The sequence below is a fragment of the Rhinoraja longicauda genome, chromosome 4 (assembly GCF_053455715.1).
Source record: "Rhinoraja longicauda isolate Sanriku21f chromosome 4, sRhiLon1.1, whole genome shotgun sequence".
Classification (NCBI taxonomy): Eukaryota; Metazoa; Chordata; class Chondrichthyes; order Rajiformes; family Arhynchobatidae; genus Rhinoraja; species Rhinoraja longicauda.
The window spans coordinates 88,628,178-88,642,329 of record NC_135956.1 but is presented as its reverse complement, the minus strand read 5'-3'; positions in this window follow the sequence as shown (position 1 = coordinate 88,642,329).

Here is a 14,152-nt window from a genome sequence, read left to right as displayed (position 1 = left end):
CGGCCTTCACTATTTCCAATGTCATTGCTTGATAACATGTGGAGTGAATCAAATTAGCTGAAGGCTACCTTCTGTGAGAGTAGCAATCTCATTGGGAAAGCTGAGATGAGTCAAGCACTGAACACTTCCAGTTGAACATGGTTGCAAATACTTCAGCCAAATCTTTCTCCCTGATCAGCTCTTGTAGCCTTCCCCTCCCAAAAGCTGTCTAATTACTTCCTCCACCCTTTGAGATTTCAATGCAACAGTTTTTCCTTAAAGACAGATCAAACCAAGTCAGAATATATAGACACTGAGAGCTGGAGTAACTCCGCGAGTCAGACTCCAGCATCTCTGGAGAGAAGGGTTAGATGAGGTGTCGGGTCGACGGCCTTGTTCAGTCTGAAGAAGGGTCTCGACCCAAAAGCGTCACCCACTCCTTCTCTCCAGAGATGCTGCCTGAATTACTCCAGCATTTTTTTGTCTACCTTCGATTTATAGCAGCATCTGCAGTTTTTTTTCCTACACTGAGTTACTCCGGCACTTAGTGTCTGTAATAATTCACTGTGTGATTACCGGAGCGACTAGGCTTGTATACACTGGAATTGAGTAGGATGAGTGGGGATCTTATCGAAACATATAAGATTATTAAGGGACCTACAGTGCCCCCCCAACTGTAGGCCCGGACGCTGTAGGCCCGGACGCTGTAGGCCCGGACGCTGTAGGCCCGGACGCTGTAGGCCCCGACTCTGTAGGCCCCGACACTGTAGGCCCCGACACTGTAGGCCCGGACGCTGTAGGCCCGGACGCTGTAGGCCCGGACGCTGTAGGCCCGGACGCTGTAGGCCCCGACTCTGTAGGCCCCGACACTGTAGGCCCCGACACTGTAGGCCCCGACACTGTAGGCCCCGACACTGTAGGCCCCGACACTGTAGGCCCCGACACTGTAGGCCCCGACACTGTAGGCCCCGACACTGTAGGCCCCGACACTGTAGATCCCGATAGTTTAGGTCCCGACACTCTAGGTTTCCGACATTTTAACTCTGGACAGTGTAGGTTCGGACAGTATAGACCCGGAGGCCCGGACGCCGCCCAGCGGAGGTTGCCTAGCAACCCGCCTCCTGGCCCGGGCGGTCGCCATCGGTAGAGCGTGAGCACGTGGGCCCGCTGGCTGGGTGAGGTCAGGTGGGGCTGCGGGGCGGTGACGTCACCTTGTCCCGTATTTGGGAGTGCGATAGTTGGCAAAACTACTTTCCTCCGGTCTCACAAACAGGCTCAAGGCTTTCTCCACCCAATTGTCCGATTTGTGCTCTCTGAGCAGTTCCTCAAGAGATGTTTGCATTCTTTCTAAGGCGATGTGCCCTTGTCAGTGGATCTTTGCATATCACTGTCAGACGATCGCAGTGTTTGTACTCCATCTCACATGGCCCCACACAGCAGCCCGACACTGGACCAGAACAAGGGGCCACAGTTTAAGAATACGGGGTAGGCCATTTAGAACTGAGATGAGGAAAAACCTTTTTCAGTCAGAGAGTTGTGAATCTGTGGAATTCTCTGCCTCAGAAGGCAGTGGAGGCCAATTCTCTGAATGCATTCAAGAGAGAGCTAGATAGAGCTCTTAAGGATAGCGGAGTCAGGGGGTATGGGGAGAAGGCAGGAACGGGGTACTGATCGAGAATGATCAGCCATGATCACATTGAATGGCGGTGCTGGCTCTAAGGGCCGAATGGCCTCCTCCTGCACCTATTGTCTATTGTCTATCTATTGTCTATTGTCTATCTATTGTTTATTGGTGTCCCAACTGCAGCACGTTTATTCCGCGCTCTCCCTTCCAAAACTCGGGAAATCTGTGCAGCTGTTCCCGGGTTAATCTGGCAGATATTCCACAGTTTTAATTCCCTTCCCATGTTTGGAAATTCAGCAGCTGGAGTCGTGAACATTATTAGAAGAATAGAGTGATTCAGTTCTAACCCGTGAAATGTTTATGGAGAAATACCATCAATTTAACGAATGTCACAGAAAACACAAAGTTGGCCAGAGCTGCAAAAGCAGCTTGTCAGTTAGGAAAACATTTCGTCCGTTCAGTTTCAGTTTAGTTTACCAAGCGAGGTATGGTGAAAAGCTTTCGGCTACGTGCTATCCAGTCGGCAGAAAGACTAAACACGGTTACAATCGAGCCATTTACAGTGATTTCGACTTTTAGATTTAGATATACAGCGCAGACACAGGCCCTTCGGCCCACCGGGTCCGCACCGCCCAACGATCCCCGCACATTAACACTCTCCTACACCCACTAGGGACATTTTTTACATTTGCCCAGCCAATTAACCTACAAACCTGCACGTCTTTGGAGTGTGGGAGGAAACCGAAGATCTCGGAGAAAACCCACGCAGGTCACGGGGAGAACGTACAAACTCCGTACAGACGGCGCCTGTAGTCAGGATCAAACCTGAGTCTCCGGCGCTGCATTCGCTGTAATACCTGCTTGGATACTTGATAAGGGAATGACGTTTCGTGCAAGGTAAAGCCAGCAAAGTCCGATCGAGGATAGTCCGAGGGTCACCAATGAGGTAGATAGCAGATCAGGACTTGACTTTGAAATTCATCCTTCCTGATGAAAGAACTTCCACATAAAATGTTCTGTTCCTTTTTCCACAGATGCTACCTGACACGATGACCATTTCCAGCAAGTTCCTTTTTGCTTTCTGACTTGCAGCATCTGCAGATTTCGGGCATCACAGTTATAGTGTAAACTCCGTGTTATACATCCGGCAAACCTCTGTAAAACCTGTGTTGGATGACAGGCAAAAACCAATGTACAGGCTGTGTCAAACGTTAAACATCTGACAGACCTTGGCTTACAAAACGCCAGTACGTCAATAGACAATAGGTGCAGGAGTAGGCCATTCGGCCCTTCGAGCCAGCACCTCCATTCAATGTGATCATGGCTGATTCACAACTCTCTGACTGCTGATAGTAAATCTTTTAAACGGTTGCTTGCAAACACTGTGTTTTAAATCTGCAACTGCGTGCATGAGGGATTGCACGTGCACAGCCCAACAGCGGCAGTTGGTGCAGTATCGACATGACAAGACAAGACAAGGCCAATGCAGAGATGCGTTAAACATCGGGCAAATCTGTCCAAAACCAGGGTTCGATGTCAGACCTATAACAACTTGGGCATTTGTGGGATTATCTATGTAGAGGAATGTGTCGGGAGGAACTGCAGATGCCGGTTTAAACCGAAGGTAGACACAAAAAGCTGGAGTAACTCAGAGGGTCAGGCAGCATCTCTGGAGAGAAGGAATGGGCGACGTTTCAGGTCGAGACCCTTCTTCAGACTCAGGAGGAGACTTTGTAGAGGCTGTGTTGTAAATCAGGCAAATCTTTATGAAAAACAGGCCAGATGCCAAACAAACCGGGCACAGGATGTAGAAGCAATCTAGGTTTTAGACAAATGTACAGCTGCTTTATTATATGACAGACAAACCTGTTTAAAAATAATATAGATTAGATTACAGAAGGACTCGTATAAAAGTTATATTTGAAGTCACATGAACCTTTGAGGTGTAAGAAAATAACTGCAGATGCTGGTACAAATCGAAGGTATTTATTCACAAAATGCTGGTAACTCAGCAGGTCAGGCAGCATCTCAAACCTTTGAGATGGCAATTATAGATGTCAGGCAAACACATGTAAAGTTCATAAGTAATCGGAGCAGAATTAGGCCATTCGGGCCGTCTAGTCTACTCCGCCATTCAATCATGGCTGAGCTATCTCTCGCTCATAACCCCATTCTCCTGCCTTCCCCCCTTAATCCCCTGACACCCATACTAATCAAAGGCTGAGTAAGTCATCAGTCTATGTAAAAGCTATGTCAGGCAAGCTTGTGTCAAGGCGGAGTTAGATACCAGGTAAATCTATATGAGTAGGAAAAAAATACTGCAGATGCTGGTTTCAATCGAAGGAAGACACAAAATGCTGGAGTAACTCAGCGGGTCAGGCAGCATCTCGGGAGAGAAGGAATGGGTGACGTTTCGGGTCGAGACCCTTCTTCAGTCTGAGATGCTGCCTGACCCGCTGAGTTACTCCAGCATTTTGTGTCTGCCATAAATCTATATGAGAATCTTTGTGAGAATTTAGTAAGATAAATCCAGGTAAATCCATTGTTCAGGCGAAATTAGATGTGAGGTGAAACAGGTGTAAACATAACATGCTGGAAGAACTCAACGCATCGGGTGTGGTAGACAAAATGAAAGACTGGAGCGACTAGGCTTGTATACATTGGAATTTAGAAGGATGAGAGGGGATCTTATCGAAACGTATAAGATTATTAAGGAGTTGGACACGTTAGAGGCAGGAAACATGTTCCCAATGTTGGGGGAGTCCAGAACAAGGGGCCACAGTTTAAGAATAAGGGGTAGGCCATTTAGAACGGAGACGAGGAAAAACTTTTTCAGTCAGAGAGTTGTGAATCTGTGGAATTCTCTGCCTCAGAAGGCAGTGGAGGCCAATTCTCTGAATGCATTCAAGAGAGAGCTAGATAGAGCTCTTAAGGATAGCGGAGTCAGGGGGTGTGGGGAGAAGGCAGGAACGGGGTACTTATTGAGAATGATCAGCCATGATCACATTGAATGGCGGTGCTGGCTCGAAGGGCCGAATGGCCTCCTCCTGCACCTATTGTCTATTGTCTATTGACCCACATTCTCAGGCAGAGGACACTGTTGCAAAGAGTCCCACCCCCTCCCCTGACATCAGTCTGATGAAGGGTCTCATAGAAACATAGAAAATAGGTGTAGGCGGAGGCAATTCGGCCCTTCGAGCCAGCACCGCCATTCATTGTGATCATGGCTGATCATCCACGATCAATAACCCGTGCCTGCCTTCTCCCCATATCCCTTGATTCCGCTAGCCCCTAGAGCTCTATCTAACTCTCTCTTAAATCCATCCAGTGATTTGGCCTCCACTGCCCTCTGCGGCAGAGAATTCCACAAATTCACAACTCTCTGGGTGGAAAAAGTTCCTTCTCACCTCAGTTTTAAATGGCCTCCCCTTTATTCTAAGCCTCGACCCGAAACGTCACCCATTCCTTCTCTCCTGAGATGCTGCCTGACCCGCTGAGTTACTCCAGCATTTTGTGTTTTCTACCTTAAACTTGTAAATGCTCTCAGTTCAGAAACACAAGTTAAAAAAGAAAAAAGATCATGTTTATAATTGAACTAAGATGCGTGGTTCCTATAATTTCTGGCAGTCGCTCGGTTTACACAGTGTTGTGACAGGCGAGTTGAACTGGGCGGTGGCTGAACTTTGCGTGTGTTGCTTGGAAAGATTGCTTGGGCATTTGCACAGCAATGCCACATGACCTTCAAATGAAGTACCGATACGGTCATATTTCTCAACTTAATACCACATCTCCTCGAGACAGACGAGCAGGAAGCAGTGGAACTGCCCCACAGTCAAGAAAGAGGCCAGTCACATCCTTCAATTCTGCCGGAGGTGTCTCTGTTGCTCGGACAGAGGTCTGTGTAAGGGTATCCATCTCGACTGTTCAGGTCCGTTTGTCCCCCATTGCTCGCTCCGCTTATTACAAGCTCAGCTGGGCCTTGTTCAAGGATTCTTATGGAGAAGGCAACATTCAAAAAGGGCAGCACGGTGGCACAGCGGTAGAATTGCTGCTTGACGGAGCGAGAGACAATAGACAATAGACAATAGGTGCAGGAGGAGGCCATTTGGCCCTTCGAGCCAGCACCGCCATTCAATGTGATCATGGCTGATCATTCTCAATCAGTACCCCGTTCCTGCTTTCTCCCCGTACCCCCTGACTCCGCTATCCTTAAGCGCTCTATCTAGCTCTCTCTTGAATGTATTCAGAGAATTGGCCTCCAGTCTTTCAACATATGACATTCCCGCCATTCCGGGAATTAACCTAGTGAACCCACGCTGCACGCCCTCAATAGCAAGAATTCCACAGATTGAGTAACGCGGGCTGCTAGTGTTACAGAGGCATCAGGAACATGGTTGGGGGGGGCAGTCATCCAATTTCACCATGTCAACTGTGATCAGAGAAGAGATCAGGGCGGAGAGCCACTGAAATGTTCAGTTTAAGTGTCTCTTCAAGGGAATTGAGAGAGGGGAAGTGCTCTGGCATGCCAGTGTGACCGCGGTTGTTGAATCAATGTGAGCTAGATTCCAGGATTTCATCACATATTTATTTTCCTGTTGGCTCAATAGACAATAGACAATAAGTGCAGGAGGAGGCCATTCGACCCTTCGAGCCAGCACCGCCATTCAATGTAATCATGGCTGATCATTCTCAATCAGTACCCCGTTCCTGCCTTCTCCCCATACCCCCTGACTCCGATATCCTTAAGATCTCTATCCAGCTCTCTCTTGAATGCATTCAGAGAATTGGCCTCCACAGCCTTCTGAGGCAGAAAATTCCACAGATTCACAACTCTCTGACAGAAAAAGTTTTTCCGCATCTCAGTTCTAAATGGCCTACCCCTTATTCTTAAACTGTGGCCCCTTGTTCTGGACTCACCTAAGATTGGGAACATGTTTCCTGCCTCTAACGTGTCCAACCCCTTAATAATCTTATACGTTTCGATAAGATCACCTCTCATCCTTCTAAATTCCAGTGTATACAAGCCTAGTCGCTCCAGCCTTTATGGGCTCCACATCACAGTTCATGTTCATAAGTGATAGGAGCAGAATTAGGCCATTCGGCCCATCAAGTCTACTCCGCCATTCATTCAATCAATCATTGCTGATCTATCTCTCCCTCCTCACCCCCATTCTCGTGCCTTCTCCCCATAACCCCTGACACCCGCACTAATCAAGAATCTATCTATCTCTGCCTTTAAAATATCCACTGATTTGGCCTCCACAGCCATCTGTGGCAAAGAATTCCACAGATTCATCACCCTCTGACTAAAGAAATCACTCCTCATCTCCTTCCCAAATGAACATCCTTTAATTCTGAGGCTGTGACCTCTGGTCCTAGACTCTCCCACTAGTGGAAACATCCTCTCCACATCCACTCTATCCAGGCCGCTCACTATTTGGTAAGTTTTGAATGACTCTTCCGTCTGGACTGCAGCATTTTGTGTCTATCTGTAGTTTCCACCCTTCTGCTTTGCTCCCTTCTTGAACAGCGAGGTAATGTTTACAATTTCCCAATCGTCTGGAACCACTCCTGACTCTAGTGATTCTTTAGTGATAGGAGCAAAGACAAGAGGAGCTGAGTATATGAGCAAAGAGGTCCTTCTGCAGCTGTGCAGGGCCCTGGTGAGACCGCACCTGGAGTACTGTGTGCAGTTTTGGTCTCCAAATTTGAGGAAGGATATTCTTGCTGTTGAGCGCGTGCAGCGTAGGTTTGCTAGGTTAATTCCCGGAATGGCGGGACTGTCGTATGTTGAAAGACTGGAGCGACTGGGCTCGTGTACACTGGAATTTAGAAGGATGAGAGGGGATCTTATCGAAACGTATAAGATTATTAAGGGGTTGGACACGTTAGAGGCAGGAAACATGTTCCCAATGTTGGGTGAGTCCAGAACAAGGGGCCACTGTTTAAGAATAAGTGGTAGGCCATTTAGAACGGAGATGAGGAAAAACTTTTTCAGTCAGAGAGTTGTGAATCTGTGGAATTCTCTGCCTCAGAAGGCAGTGGAGGTCAATTCTCTGAATGCATTCAAGAGAGAGCTAGATAGAGCTCTTAAGGATAGCGGAGTCAGGGGGTATGGGGAGAAGGCAGGAACGGGGTACTGATTGAGAATGATCAGCCATGATCACATTGAATGGTGGTGGTGGCTCAAAGGGCCGAATGGCCTCCTCCTGCACCTATTGTCTGTTGTCTATTGTCCCTCCTCATCCTTCTGGACTCCAGCATTATGTGTCTATCTATAGTTTCCACTCTTCTGCTTTGCTCCCTTCTTGAACAGTGAGGTAATGTTTACAAATTCCCAATCATCTGGAACCACTCGTGACTCTCGCGATTCTTGAAAGATTACAACCAATGCCTCCACAATCTCTAAAGCCACCTCTTCAATCACCCTGAGGTGCAGTCCATCCGGTCCAGGTGACGTATCCACCTTCAGCCCTTCCAGCTTCCAAAGCACCTTCTCCCTGGTAATGGCCACTCCACTAACTTCCACCCCCTGACTATCATGAATTTCAGGCACGTTGCGGGTGTCTTCCGCTGTGAAGACAGACGCGAAAAACATATTCAATTCATCTGCCATTTCTTTATTCCCCATTATCACTTCTCCAGCATCATTCTCCAGCGGTCCAACTTCCACTCTTGCCTGTTTCTTACTCTTTATGTATCTGAAGAGACTTTTGCTATCTTTAATACATTATTGGCTAGCTTACTTTTAATATTTCATCTTTTCTCCCCGTAAAGCCTTTTTTAGTTACTTTCTGTTGTTTTTGAAAAGCTTCACCAATCCTCTGGCTTCCAACTAATCTTTGCAATATACTACGCCTTGTCTTTTAGGGGTTTTATGCTGCCTTTGTCTTTCCCATTGTCAGCCACGATCACTTCACTCTCCCCATATAACCATATATAACCATATAACAACTACAGCACGGAAACAGGCCCGTTCGGCCCTACCAGTCCACGCCGACCACTCTCTCTGACCTAGTCTCATCTACCTGCTCTCAGACCATAACCCTCTAATCCCCTCTTATCCATATACCTATCCAATTTACTCTTAAATAATAAAATCGAGCCTGCCTCCACCACTTCCACCGGAAGCCCATTCCATACAGCCACCACCCTCTGAGTAAAGAAGTTACCCTTCATGTTACCCCTAAACTTTTGTCCCTCAATTCTGAAGCTATGTCCCCTTGTTGGAATCTTCCCCACTCTCAAAGGGAAAAGCCTACCCACGTCAACTCTGTCCGTCCCTCTTAAAAATGTAAAAACCTCTATCAAGTCCCCCCTCAACCTTCTACGCTCCAAAGAATAAAGACCCAACCTGTTCAACCTCTCTCTGTAGCTTAAGTGCTGAAACCCAGGCAACATTCTAGTAAATCTCCTCTGTACCCTCTCCATTTTGTCGACATCCTTCCTATAATTTGGCGACCAGAACTGCACACCATACTCCAGATTCGGCTTCACCAATGCCCTATACAATTTTAACATTTTAACAATTTTAACATTACATCCCAACTTCTATACTCGATGCTCTGATTTATAAAGGCAAGCATACCAAACGCCTTCTTCACCACCCTATCCACATGAGATTCCACCTTCAGGGAACAATGCACAGTTATTCCCAGATCCCTCTGTTCCACTGCATTCCTCAATTCCCTACCATTTACCCTGTACGTCCTATTTTGATTTGTCCTACCAAAATGCAGCACCTCACACTTATCAGCATTAAACTCCATCTGCCATCTTTCAGCCCACCCTTCCAAAAGGCCCAAGTCTCTCTGTAGACTTTGAAACTCTACTTCATAGAATCTTTCTCCCTCTTTGGAATGAAAAGATCCTGCATCTTCCGAATTGTTCCCGGAAATTCCCTTTGCTGTTCCACCGTCACCCCTGCTAAGGTCCCTTTCCAGTCAACTTTGGCCAGCTCCTCCCTCATGCCTCTGTAGTCCCAACTGTAATACCGACATATCCGATTTCACCTTCTCCCTGTCAAATTGCAGGTTGAATCTTATCATATTATGATCCCTACCTTGCGTTCCCTTATTAAATCCGGTTCAAAGAAGGATGAGAAGGGGATCTTATTGAAACATGTAAGATTATTAAGGGATTGGACACGTTAGAGGCAGGAAACATGTTAGACAATAGACAATAGACAATAGGTGCAGGAGTAGGCCATTCGGCCCTTCGAGCCAGCACCGCCATTCAATGTGATCATGGCTGATCATTCTCAATCAGTAGCGGTGCGCACAGGCTCGAAGGGCCGAATGGCCTCCTCCTGCACCTATTGCCTATTGTCTATTGTCTATAATGCCCCTCACTGTACTGTCCCCAATGACCGATTACCTTCCTTTCCCTCTCCCCCCGTTGAACGGTGCCCTGGTCAGGTCCCTCTCCCTTCCCATCGCCCCCCACACTCGTCCGTCCGTCCGTCGTGGTGGTGGTGGTGGTGGCTCTCCCTCGAGGCCGTGGATGATGGTCTACGTTCCCTTCTCGCGATTGAATCGACTATTCACCGCTTCCGTGCCGGTTCTTTTCACCCACATGTTTAGACCGTAATGGGCGTATCCTTGACTGTTTCGATGTGGTTGATGCTTTATTCTCAATCGTTAACTGTGTGTGTTTGCGTTGTCATTTGTGAGCGGAGCACCAAGGCACATTCCTTGTATGTGCACATACTTGGCCAATAAACCTATTCATTCATTCTTCACTAGGACATTCTTCTGGCCATCACGTAGCCTAATCCCGATCGCCAAAGGTCTTGAGTGACGTTTTGTGCTGTTCACAGAACGAAGACACGAAGTGTGCATGTGTTTGTTTAACGTGTACTTGATGCTGCGCTCCAAGAAGCACGCGGCCGTTCACAGATCAATCAACTCATTCCAATGGCAAGGGAACCAAGACGATTGGAGCTGATAGATCTGTTGCGGCCTTCATCCGCCTTCACAGCCGTTGAGTTCAAGGTGACTTTGTCCGCCTGGTCCGCTGTTGAGGCCTTGTACGTTGGATCGTTCTTAGTCTGGACCTTCATCCTCGACCTTACCGCCATGGGTGGCCCCACCAGAAGCTAGTCCGGCGCAGTGGCACAGCGGTAGAGTTGCTGCCTTACAGCGAATGCAGCGCCGGAGACTCAGGTTCGATCCTGACTACGGGCGCCGTCTGTACGGAGTTTGCACGTTCTCTCCCCGTGACCTGCGTGGGTTTTCTCCGAGATCTTCGGTTTCCTCCCACACTCCAAAGACGTACAGGTATGTAGGTTAATTGACCGGGCAAATATAAAAATTGTCCCTAGTGTGTGTAGGGTAGTGTTAATGTGTGGGGATCGCTGGGCTTCACGGACTCGGTGGGCCGAAGGGTCTGTTTGCGCGGTGTATCTCTAAATCTAAAATCGAAATCTAAAATCTAGTGCTCCCGACGGCATCGCTCTTGGAATCTGGTCTGTACAGGGAGCACGAATCTCGGACCAGCCTGGCAGGTTTAGGGGCCGAGGTTCCTCCAAAGTGGCCCTCACCTCTGTTCCCCTGCCCGCCTCGCTAGCAGTCACACTCCCCTCGTGACCACGGACCACGTTGGAAGCAGTCACCCCAGCGAGTGTAACTGCCTCTCGAAACACAGCGTCCTGACCTGCCACAGTGACCTATATCCAGCTTCAAGTTTCTGGGCACTCACATTTCGGAGGACCTAACATGGTCCAATAACACTGCTGCGCTGGTCAAGAAGGCACAGCAACGACTGTTCTACCTAAGAACACTGAAGAAGTCTGGTCTACCCCAACAGCTGCTGACGACCTTCTACCGCTGCACCATAGAGAGCATCCTAACACATGGCATCCCTGTGTGGTATCTCAGCTGCACGGAGGCAGAGAGGAGAGCTCTACAGCGGGTAGTCCATAGAGCTCAGAGGACCATTGGAACACAGCTACCAGCCTTGGAGGGCATCTACAACACACGATGCCTCAGAAAAGCCACCAGCATCCACAAAGACTCTTCACACCCCTGCAACAGTCTGTTCGAACTTCTACCATCAGGCAGACGATACAAGACCTTCTACGCCCGCACCTCCAGACTCAGGAACAGCTTCATCCCCAGGGCCATAGCTGCTATGAACCGGTCCTGCTGAGCCGGATGGTCACATCGCACAGTGAACCGGCACAGATCTACTTGCACTTTATTCTGTTTTAAAACTGTTACAATTTGTTTCGTTGGGTTGTTGTAGTTTAAATTAATTAAAATATTGCATCGTATGGGAGGCGTATTCCCAATCTCGTTGTACCCCTGTACAATGACAATAAAGATATATTGTATTGTAATCAAATGGTTGAAAAAAGATTGACATTCTTTGTCTCATCATTTCAATTTCATTTGATCTTGCGGGGCAATGTGGAGACAATGCAGAATGGAATAGGTGGACCACTTTCACAGTGGAATTATCTTTCTCAAGGTTTTTCTTCTTTTGGTGCATTCACTGGAGTTTAGAAGGATGACAGGGGATCTTAAAGAGACGGCTAAAATTGTAAATGGACTGTGAACAAGCTAGATGCAGGAAAAATGTTCCCAATGTTGGGGGAGTCCAGAACCAGGGGCCACACAGTCTAAGAATAAAGGGGAGGCCATTTAAAACTGAGGTGAGAAGGAACTTTTTCACCCAGAGAGTTGTGAATTTGTGGAATTCTCTGCCACAGAGGGCAGTGGAGGCCAATTCACTGGATGAATTTAAAAGAGAGTTAGGGAGAGCTCTCGGGGCTAGTGGAATCAAGGGAAATGGGGAGAAGGCAGGCACGGGTTACTGATTGTGGATCAGCCATGATCACGATGAATGGCGGTGCTGGCTCGAAGGGCCGAATGGCCTCCTCCTGCACCTATTTTCTACGTTTCTACGTTTCTATGTTTCTATGTTTCATACATTGCTTGACCCATCGTGTCAATTGCTTAGCCTGACTTGACACTGATATCAAATTCACTAAAATTAGATTCCCAGTTATTTGGAGACAAATTCGTACAATTATATCTCCGTTGCAAATTGCTTAAAGCAGGGAATCAGCACGAAAGAGTGAGATTTAGATTGCATCAGTGTGATTACCTGGCACGTACACGCTTGAAAGTATTTCCGGTTTTAGATCATTATCAGGCTATAACACTACAAAATCTTGATTGCTGGCAGCTAATACTCAGTTTAGTTTTAGTTTAGTTTAGTTTAGAGATAGAGCATGGAAACAGGCCCCTTCGGCCCACCCCCATGTCCGCACCGACCAGCGGTCCCCACACACTAACGCTCAGTTGTCAGTTCATAGTTCAGGGAAAAACTCCCCCTTATCAGAAGAGTGAATCTGGCCGGTTTATTCATATGGGTGGCATTGTCCAAGGCCTTAGCCTTCAATTGTAAGAAGTGAGAAACTACAAACGCAAGGGACGATTTTTACATTTGCCCAGCCAATTAACCTACAAACCTGTACGTCTTTGGAGTGTGGGAGGACACCGAAGATCTCGGAGAAAACCCACGTGGGGTCACGGGGAGAACGTACAAACTCCGTACGGACGGCAGCAGAAGCCAGGATCGAACCGGGGTCTCTGTGAGGCAGCAACTCTACGTTCTGTGCCCCCGAAATTCTGTTGCACTCAGTGTCAAGTGAGTGCAGGAAAACAAACAGGGCAACGGTTGATGTGACAATAGACAATAGGTGCAGGAGGAGGCCATTCGGCCCTTCGAGCCAGCACCACCATTCAATGTGATCATGGCTGATCATTCTCAATCAGTACCCCATTCCTGCCTTCTCCCCATACCCCCTGACTCCGCTATCCTTAAGAGCTCTATCTAGCTCTCTCTTGAATGCATTCAGAGAATTCCACAGATTCACAACTCTCTGACTGAAAAGGTTTTTCCTCATCTCCGTTCTAAATGGCCTACCCCTTATTCTTAAACTGCGGCCCCTTGTTCTGGACTCCCCCAACATTGGGAACATGTTTCCTGCCTCTAACGTGTCCAACCCCTTAATAATCTTATACGTTTCGATAAGATCTTCTCTCATCCTTCTAAATTCCAGTGTATACAAGCCTAGTCGCTCCAATCTTTCAACATACGACAGTCCCGCCATTCCGGGAATTAACCTAGTGAACCTATGCTGCACGCCCTCAATAGCAAGAATACCCTTCCTCAAATTTGGAGACCAAAACTGCACACAGTACTCCAGGTGCGGTCTCACTAGGGCCCTGTACAACTGTAGAAGGACCTCTTTGCTCCTATACTCAACTCCTCTTGTTATGAAGGCCAACATTCCATTGGCTTTCTTCACTGCCTGCTGTACCTGCATGCTTCCTTTCAGTGACTGATGCACTAGGACACCCAGATCTCGTTGTACGTCCCCTTTTCCTAATGTGTCCAGTCCCTTAAATAATCTTATATGTTTCAATAAGATCCCCTCTCATCCTTCTAAATTCCAGCGTATACAAGCCCAGTCGCTCCAGTCTTTCAGTGAAGGGGAGGGCCGTTGTGGGCGGACTGGCAGGAGGTGCAGCATAGCCC